Source organism: Bison bison, unplaced genomic scaffold, assembly GCF_000754665.1.
Source record: "Bison bison bison isolate TAMUID 2011002044 unplaced genomic scaffold, Bison_UMD1.0 scf7180017864030, whole genome shotgun sequence".
In the NCBI taxonomy this organism is placed as follows: domain Eukaryota; kingdom Metazoa; phylum Chordata; class Mammalia; order Artiodactyla; family Bovidae; genus Bison; species Bison bison.
In genome coordinates, this window is record NW_011494602.1 from 2,285,778 (window position 1) to 2,293,682 (window position 7,905).

The 7,905-nt window shown below is 43.0% G+C and overlaps 1 protein-coding gene across 1 annotated transcript in view; it reads right to left on the reverse strand.

The window, feature by feature from the left end:
- SNAP25 (synaptosomal-associated protein, 25kDa) overlaps positions 1 to 487 on the reverse strand; it is an 83,821-nt gene extending 83,334 nt beyond the window's left edge. Inside the window, exon 1 of the mRNA XM_010834219.1 lies at positions 363 to 487. The gene's annotated coding sequence lies outside the window, so the exon portion shown is untranslated. The remainder of the gene's footprint in view (positions 1 to 362) is intronic.
- Between the last annotated feature and the right edge of the window lie 7,418 nt (positions 488 to 7,905).

Consider the following 7,905-nt stretch of genomic DNA (forward strand, 5'->3'; position numbering starts at 1 on the left):
AAAAAAAAAAAAAAAACAGCAGCCTAAACATCTCTGAAAACTGCATCGCAAAATGGAAGAGACAGAGGGTCCCACTACTGTTTCAAAAGAGTAAGTTATTCCGTACGTATTCTTGCGCTTCCACCCCATCGCTCCATCTGCACTATCCCCTTTCACCCCTTCCCCAAGCAGCTCACCTCGAAAATACTTTATAAAGCCCTAGGCGGGAGTCTAGCCGGACGCGCACACACGGAATACCGCACCCTGGGTGCACAAATTCTTGTATATTTACCCAAGCTCACTTGGTCTGCCCAGCTGTGGTCCCTTCTGGGTATGCAGCCAGCCAGTGCCAGAACCACGACCTGGGGAGGGGGTCTCCTTACCTTGGCTTCTCCAGAGGGTGGTGTTCGCCCGGCCCCTGCAGGTTCCAAGTGTGGAGGAGCCGCGGAGCAGGGAGGGAAGGAAAGACAGCACCTGACCTCCCCGAGGTTTTGTCTTCAATGCAACGTGAGCTCTGCCCTCATCAAAGATGGCCGTCCCTTTTGACGTCAGCAGCTTTTAATAGCCATCTCCTGGAGGGGCGGGGAGGAAGTGTGTTGAGGGGAGGGCGGGGGGAGGACGCGGGCGGGGGTGGGAGGGGAGGAGCCGCGAGGTACTGAGCGCTTGACTCAGCTCCCAGCTCGCTTTACTGCAAAGCTTTGTATTTTAGTTTTTTATAAACACCCGAACGGGACTATTCTTATGATTCCACTTTAACACCCAGGCACAGGCAAATTCATTTATCTTGCGACTGGTCTTCTGATATTGTTTTGTTTGTATAGGTGTGTGTCTGTATGTATATGTGTTATATACATGGACTATATGCGATTATATATATACAAAAAATTTCCCCTGCTGAGTTGAGTCTTTGGTTGAGTCATGAAACGGAAGGGGAAGGCAGAGGAGGAGTAAGAGGGTGGGGGATTTCAGCTGCAATTTGCTTTTTCTAAAAAAGCTGGTCCGAAGGGGCATCCCTGTCAACCCCCACCAGCTCCATATATGGTCTGGTGGGTTGCTATTTTTATGAGTGATTTCTTCATTTTATCAAAGTAGCATCGAGGGCTTGGAGTTCGCATTAATGTGGTCAGTTGTGGAGAGAGACTAGTACACGTTATTTTAAAGTACGTCAGAGCAATCATCACAGAGATTTCAAAGGAGTTAGGGGAAAGGGTAGGGAATAGTAGGTAGTTAACCCAACCAGCGTGGGTATGCTGAGTTCAAGGCTTGGAGTTGAGAGTTGTTTGAGGAGGGCAAAATAGATGACGCTGTTTGGGGTTGAATTTGCAATCGGAGCCTAGGGTTTTATGTTGAACTTCTTAGGAAGAGTCCACAGAGGCGCTGTACATTCCTTATAGGATTGACTAGGCTTCTGGGGAGCCGGTAGTATGTGAACAGCTACAGGTTCAAGGATGCTGGGACGCTACAAAATTCTGCTGGTTCATTCAGTGCGCAAACCCTGGGTACCAGACGAGGCTGGCCTTCCGATGCTCAAAACAAGAGGTGGGCGAGAGAAGCTAGTAGTGCTGGTTATAGGAGAGATTAAAAAGAATAATCATAAAGCAATAATCTTGTCCTTTGTTGTGTGCTTTAGGCGCCAAGAAGGGGAGGGGCGGTGGAGGGCGCATATGCAAATAGTCCCGCGGTGGCAGCCTCTCGGATGATTCATAGGTGTTGGGGAGGCTGTTGCGGGACTCTCCGCGGGGAGGGCAAGCTGGGGAGCGCGTGGGAGGGGGGACCTCGGTTGAGGAACTGTTTGTACTTTTCCGGGAAGAATGAGATTAGAAGTCGTGCCTCGCAGTGTTAAAATTTGATGGCCCCTTTTAGGTGATGGAAAATCCTTGTCTGGGGGTTGGATGGGGGACAACGTATAACTTACACCCCCAGCCCCCGCAACACACAACCCCGCTCTGAGGCATGAGAGCCAGCTTAGGTTTTTAATGCACAAGGAGAGCGAGAGAGAGAATGAATCCCAGAAACAAAGAAGAGAAGCAGAGTTGTAAAGGGAACATTTATACCGAATAGAACTGTAAGAATTCAATAAGCAATACCTTTAATTGAAATAAGTGGATGTTATTGTCTGTTTAAAGACTTCTTGACCAAAGGGTATTTTGAAATATTAATGTTTTCAGTAATAATTAACAAATAGTGTTTGGGTTTTTATTAAAGCTGGATTCTGAAAACAGGACGTGTTGCTGAAATGTGTTTACTTCATTAAACATTTAAGATTCTTATACAGTTAAGAAGAAGAGAATCTGCCTGGTCCTCAGATACTTGACAATGAAACTCCTAGTTACAGCTGTCACCTTCATTCTAGAGCAAGCTGGAATGGGCTGGGAGAAGTGAAGGCAAATGCACTGATGTCACAGCAAAACACTTTATGATCACAATTTTTTTCCTCTAAATGTGACTTTTTTTTAGCCCATAAAAGTTGAGGGGTTGGGGAGCCTGCAGTGGGAAGAAACGGAATATGTGTATGGCCCTCAGTCTGAAAGTCATTCAGGCAGAAAGTTTTGTGCAGGAATGGAGGAGGTAGGGGATTTTCCAGGTTAAAAAATAGTAAAACTGAAAAAGTACCTACGTCAGTGATGAAGGTGCATCCTGTGGGCGACAGCTCTGTGGCAGTCACAGGGGAGGACTGGCTTGGTATTCTGAATTTTCAACTGCTGATGCCCCACATTGATATCTTTAAAAATTACACAGTATAGAAGAGAGTCAGACTGATTCAAAGCATCACGGAAAATACCTCAAGCTCTACAGGATTATGCTGAGTGAAGGCAGCATTTCTCATTCTCTTGTGCTTCTGTTAAAAATGATGCTGTTTGAGATGTTCTTCATTTTGTTCTGAGAAAAGAATAAATTTGGAAAACATAGACATTGGATAAATATAAGTCTATTCAGGAAAACCAGACATCTCTAAATGCATTTTAATATGATAATGAGATTTCCCCACCTAGGGTTTTCTCCTTGCTTGATTTAAAAAAAAAAATCCACAGTCATCCTTGCCAGTAGGGAACCAGCATATTTATGTTATTCAGGATCCATAAAGGCCTAAGCCATACAGAGAAGGAAAGTGATAGGAAATTTGCTCTGAAATGATTCAGCTGCCTGTGAGTTATTTCTACAAAGATCCAACATGTAGAGTAACGAATGCTTAGGAACTCATTTGATGAGTAATGAGAAAATTACCTGCTCTGCTGGATGGATATTTACACTATGCTAATTTAGTCTCTGAAAGCTTTTTCTGGTACACCATGTGCCAAAGTGTTCTGGTTTGCAGTAACTCCAGATGTAAGGTATTTAGTTTATATCTCCCAGGTAAGGTACAAGATACAAACTTCCCTGGTGGCTCAGATGGTTAAATGTCTGCCTGCAATGTGGGAGACCTGGTTTGATTGCTGGGTCGGGAAGATCCCCTGGAGAAGGAAATGGCAACCCACTCCAGTACTCTTGCTTGGAAAATTCCATGGACAGAGGAGCCTGGTGGGCTACAGTCCATGGAGTCGAAAAGAGTCAGACACGACTGAGCGACTTCATTCTCACTGTCTCTCACAAAGAATAATTATAAAAAAGTTTTTATAACATGTTATAAGTCAGTTTGCAAGTAGTTTAGAACTAGCCCAGCTCAGAACCCTCTTCTCCAAGATCATACCCATGAACAATATTTCAAAATATCGTGAGTGCACAAGAATATACAATTTGACAGATCAACCATTTTAATTCCTTGGTTTCCTTTCCATGTGGCTTACTTGCCACTTTCTTCATACATTTTTCCAGCTCTGACCCCAACCCCCGCCCCATTTATAGGCAGTGACTTAATAGTAGCTGGGGAAAACGTAATATTCTAAATCTAAACTCATTGTTCCCTGAAACCTCTGAGGCAGAGCGGTAGATGGAGGACTAAAAGATACTGGTTTCTGTTTCTGGGTTGCTGTGTTGGAAAAAAAAAAAAGACTGCACCTCAAATTTTCAAATAACACCTCATTCCTTACTAAGAACAACATTGTAGGATGGAAAGAGAAGTACTTACCAGACAAATGCTGAGTGCTTCCAAACTCCTAGTCCTTAATGCATCAAAATTATAAGGTCTCTTTTGTACATGAATGCATCCTAGGACCCTCTCCCATACTGAGATATGAAGGTGGTCAAGCAGGGAGGAAGAACCCTGTGACAGGGACAAAAGGAAGGAGAAGATAGTAGCTGAAATTAGCAAACTTTCAAAGGGTTATTTGAAAGCGATCACAATATTCCTTTAGTAAGTCTTTCAAGAGTTTTATTAGGTCTGTAACCTCTCTGTACCTTGGTCCTCTCATAGGTAAAATGGGGACAAAAATTATAACCAACTCAAAAGGAAATTGTGAAGTAATGATAAAGTAAATCTCTCAATTTGATGAGACTTTAAACTTTTCCTTTAAGTAGTGACATAACTCTGCTTTAATATGAAAGGTTGATTTTTTTCATTAGCTGCTAATGAAATATGTATCAATTAACAACTCTGGTTTCTTCACCTGTATTGGTTCATTCATTTACTCAACATTTATCTGCTATATGCTTGACACTGGAATATATTGGGATTTTAGTAAAACAGAGTGGGGAATTGAGGATTAGAGAGATTAAGTAACCTAACCATAGCTAATAAATGAGACAGTGGGAATTTGTGCTTTAGTATAGACTGGAATCACTGTGCTTTAGTACAGACTCTGCCAGCCCCATTGAACTTACTCCATCTGTATCTCTTCAGAGAAACAGAACCAATAGATAATGAATATATATATAGAGAGAGACATACATTCTCTCTCCCCCATACTACCCTCCCCCTTCTTGTTCTCTAGTATGTGTGTGTATATGTATGTGTATATGTATGTATGTGTGTGTGTGTGTATATACATATATATATATAGGCAAAGACATTTACCGTAAGGATTTGGCTCACATGATGATAGAGGTTGATGAGTCTCAAGACCTGCAGGGTGAGTCAAGAAGCTGGAGATCAAAGACACCAAGCCAATGATGGTGTAGGTCTAGACCAAAAGCCAGCAGGCTCAAGATTCATGGAAAACCATTGTTTCAGTTTGAATCTGAAGACAAGGAAAAGCCAGTGTCCCAGTTTAAAAGAAGCCAGGCAAGAGGAATTCTGTTACTTGGGGGAGAATCAGCCTTTTTGTTCTACTCAGGGCTTTAGCTGGTTGGATGAGGCCCACCACGTTAGGGAGGGCAATCTGCTTCATCAGTCTATTGATTTAAATGTTAATTTCATCCAAAGACACTCTCAGAGAAATGTTTGACCAGATATCTGGGTACCCTGTGGCTCAGTCAAGTTGACAGACAAAATTAGCCCCCATACCCCCCCTTTTCAGGTAACATCAACATATTATGACTTGTGTATTACTAATTTCTTTAGCAGCTTTATGGTTCCATCTGCTAATGGGCTTTCCAGGTGGCACTAGTGGTAAAGAACCCATGTGCCAATGCAGGAGACCTAAGACACACCAGTTCTATCCATAGGTTTTGGAAGATTCCCTGGAGGAGGGCATGGCAACCCACTCTAGTATTCTTGTCTGGAGAATCCCACGGACATAGGAGCCTAGAGGACTACAGTCCATAGTGTCACAAAGAGTTGGACATGACTGAAGCAACTTAGCATGCAAGCATGCTGCTAATGGGATGAGTCTATGGATCACTGACCATAAGTTTGGTTGGGCTGAATTTCAAGACAATATCTAGGCTGGCAAGATGATTACTTTCGATAAGCAGAAGAAATACAGTCCAAATAAAAGAATGCCAAGTTCAATCAAGGAGGGAATTCAGAGATCAATACCTAATAAGGAGCATAAATAAAAATTAGGTCAGAAGAAACACTCAAAATATATTTGAGAGAGTCAGCCAGAAGTCAGAACAGAATATCAATATCAATGTCAGCTACTGTTTTTGAGGGGATGATGTGAGATCTTCAATAAGAATTGATTCCAAGAGCCAGGGACTCTGGCAGTGAAAATCAGGTGGGGATGGATTGGTTTGAATAATTCAGGATATGGCTGGGATGGAGCAAGGCTATCTGGGGTCATTCTGTTAGTGTTGGCCATGAACAGCAGTGCAGTTCTGCTAGCTAACAGGTACCAGGCTGGGCAAGGCACTCTAATATCTCAGCAGATAGCATCAGTGACCTCTTGCTCATATCCAGTGGACTGCCCTTCTTTTTAACCTCTGACTTCACTTGATGGTTTGTGCAACTCATTCCATTTCTTAAAGTGCTCTACCATGCACTCTGTCCTGTCTCTACCTTCTCTGTTGACTGCTCATTCTCCACAGCGTTTGGTTTGAAGCAGTAAAATTGTGGTGCCCTGCACGTTAAGCTGGACATTTCCCTGAGCCCTGGACAAGCCCTCTAGGAGCTCCATATCCCCATGGAACATGTCCTGACTCTCCATCATGAAAACTTTAATACTCTAAGCCAAAGAGAAGAATATTGAACTGTTCACATTTGTACAAATTGTAAAGCACTGTCACACATGTGATCTCTTTTTATTCCCACAATTCTCTAAAGTATGGGCTTCCCTGATTGCTCAGGTGATAAAGGATCCACCTGCAATGCAGGACACTGTTTTGATTCCTGGGTTGGGAAGATCCCCTGGAAGAGGAGATGGCAACCAATTCCAGTATTCTTGCCTGGAGAATTCCATGGCCAGAGGAGCCTGGTGAGCTACAGTTCATGGGGTCACAAAGAGTCAGACACAACTAACACTTTCACTTTATATTCCAAGTCCCACCTTCTCTCATGATCTTCAGAAACATATTCCTAGCTTCTTACTGAATACTCTTTCATCTGAAGAATCAAAGGCATTTCAAACTGAAGATATTTATGCATCAATTGATTTCTCCCACCCTCTTCCTCTTAAATCCTTTTTATAAAACTCTTTTCTTTAAAGAGGATAAAGGAGGTATTTATCTGGTCTAGCATTACATCTGATGCATATTCCTATTCAGTTCAGTTCAGTCGCTCAGTAGTGTCTGATTCTGTGATCCCATGTAGCACGAAGGCCTCGCTGTCCATCACCAACTCCCGGAGTTCACTCAAACTCACGTCCATTGAGTCGGTGATGCCATCCAGCCTTCTCATCCTCTGTTGTCCCCCTCTCCTCCTGCCCCCAATCCCTCCCAGCATCAGTCTTTTCCAATGAGTCAACTCTTCGCATGAGGTGGCCAAAGTACTGGAGTTTCACCTTTAGCATCATTCCTTCCAAAGAACACCCAGGACTGATCTCCTTTAGAATGGACTGGGTGGATCTCCTTGCAGTCCAAGGGACTCTCAAGAGTCTTCTCCAACACCACAGTTCAAAAGCATCATTCTTTGGTGCTCAGCTTTCTTCACAGTCCAACTTTCACATCCATACATGACCACTGGAAAAACCATAGCCTTGATTAGACAGAACTTTGTTGGCAAGGTAATGTCTCTGCTTTTCAATATGCTATTTAGGGTGGTCATAACTTTCCTTCCAAGGAGTAAGCATCTTTTAATTTCATGGCTGCACTCACCATCTGCAGTGATTTTGGAGCCCCCCAAAAATAAAGTCTGACACTGTTTCCACTGTTTCCCCATCTATTTGCCATGAAGTGATGGGACCAGATGCCATGATCTTAGTTTTCTGAATGTTGAGTTTAAGCCAACTTTTTCACTCTCCACTTTCACTTTCATCAAGAGGCTTTTTAATTCCTATTCACTTTTTGCCATAAGGCTGGTGTCATCTGCATATCTGAGGTTATTGATATTTCTTCCGGCATTCTTGATTCCAGCTTGTGCTTCTTCCAGCTCAGCATTTCTCGTGATGTACTCTGCATATAAGTTAAATAAGCAGGGTGACAATATACATCCTTGATGTACTCCTTTTCCTA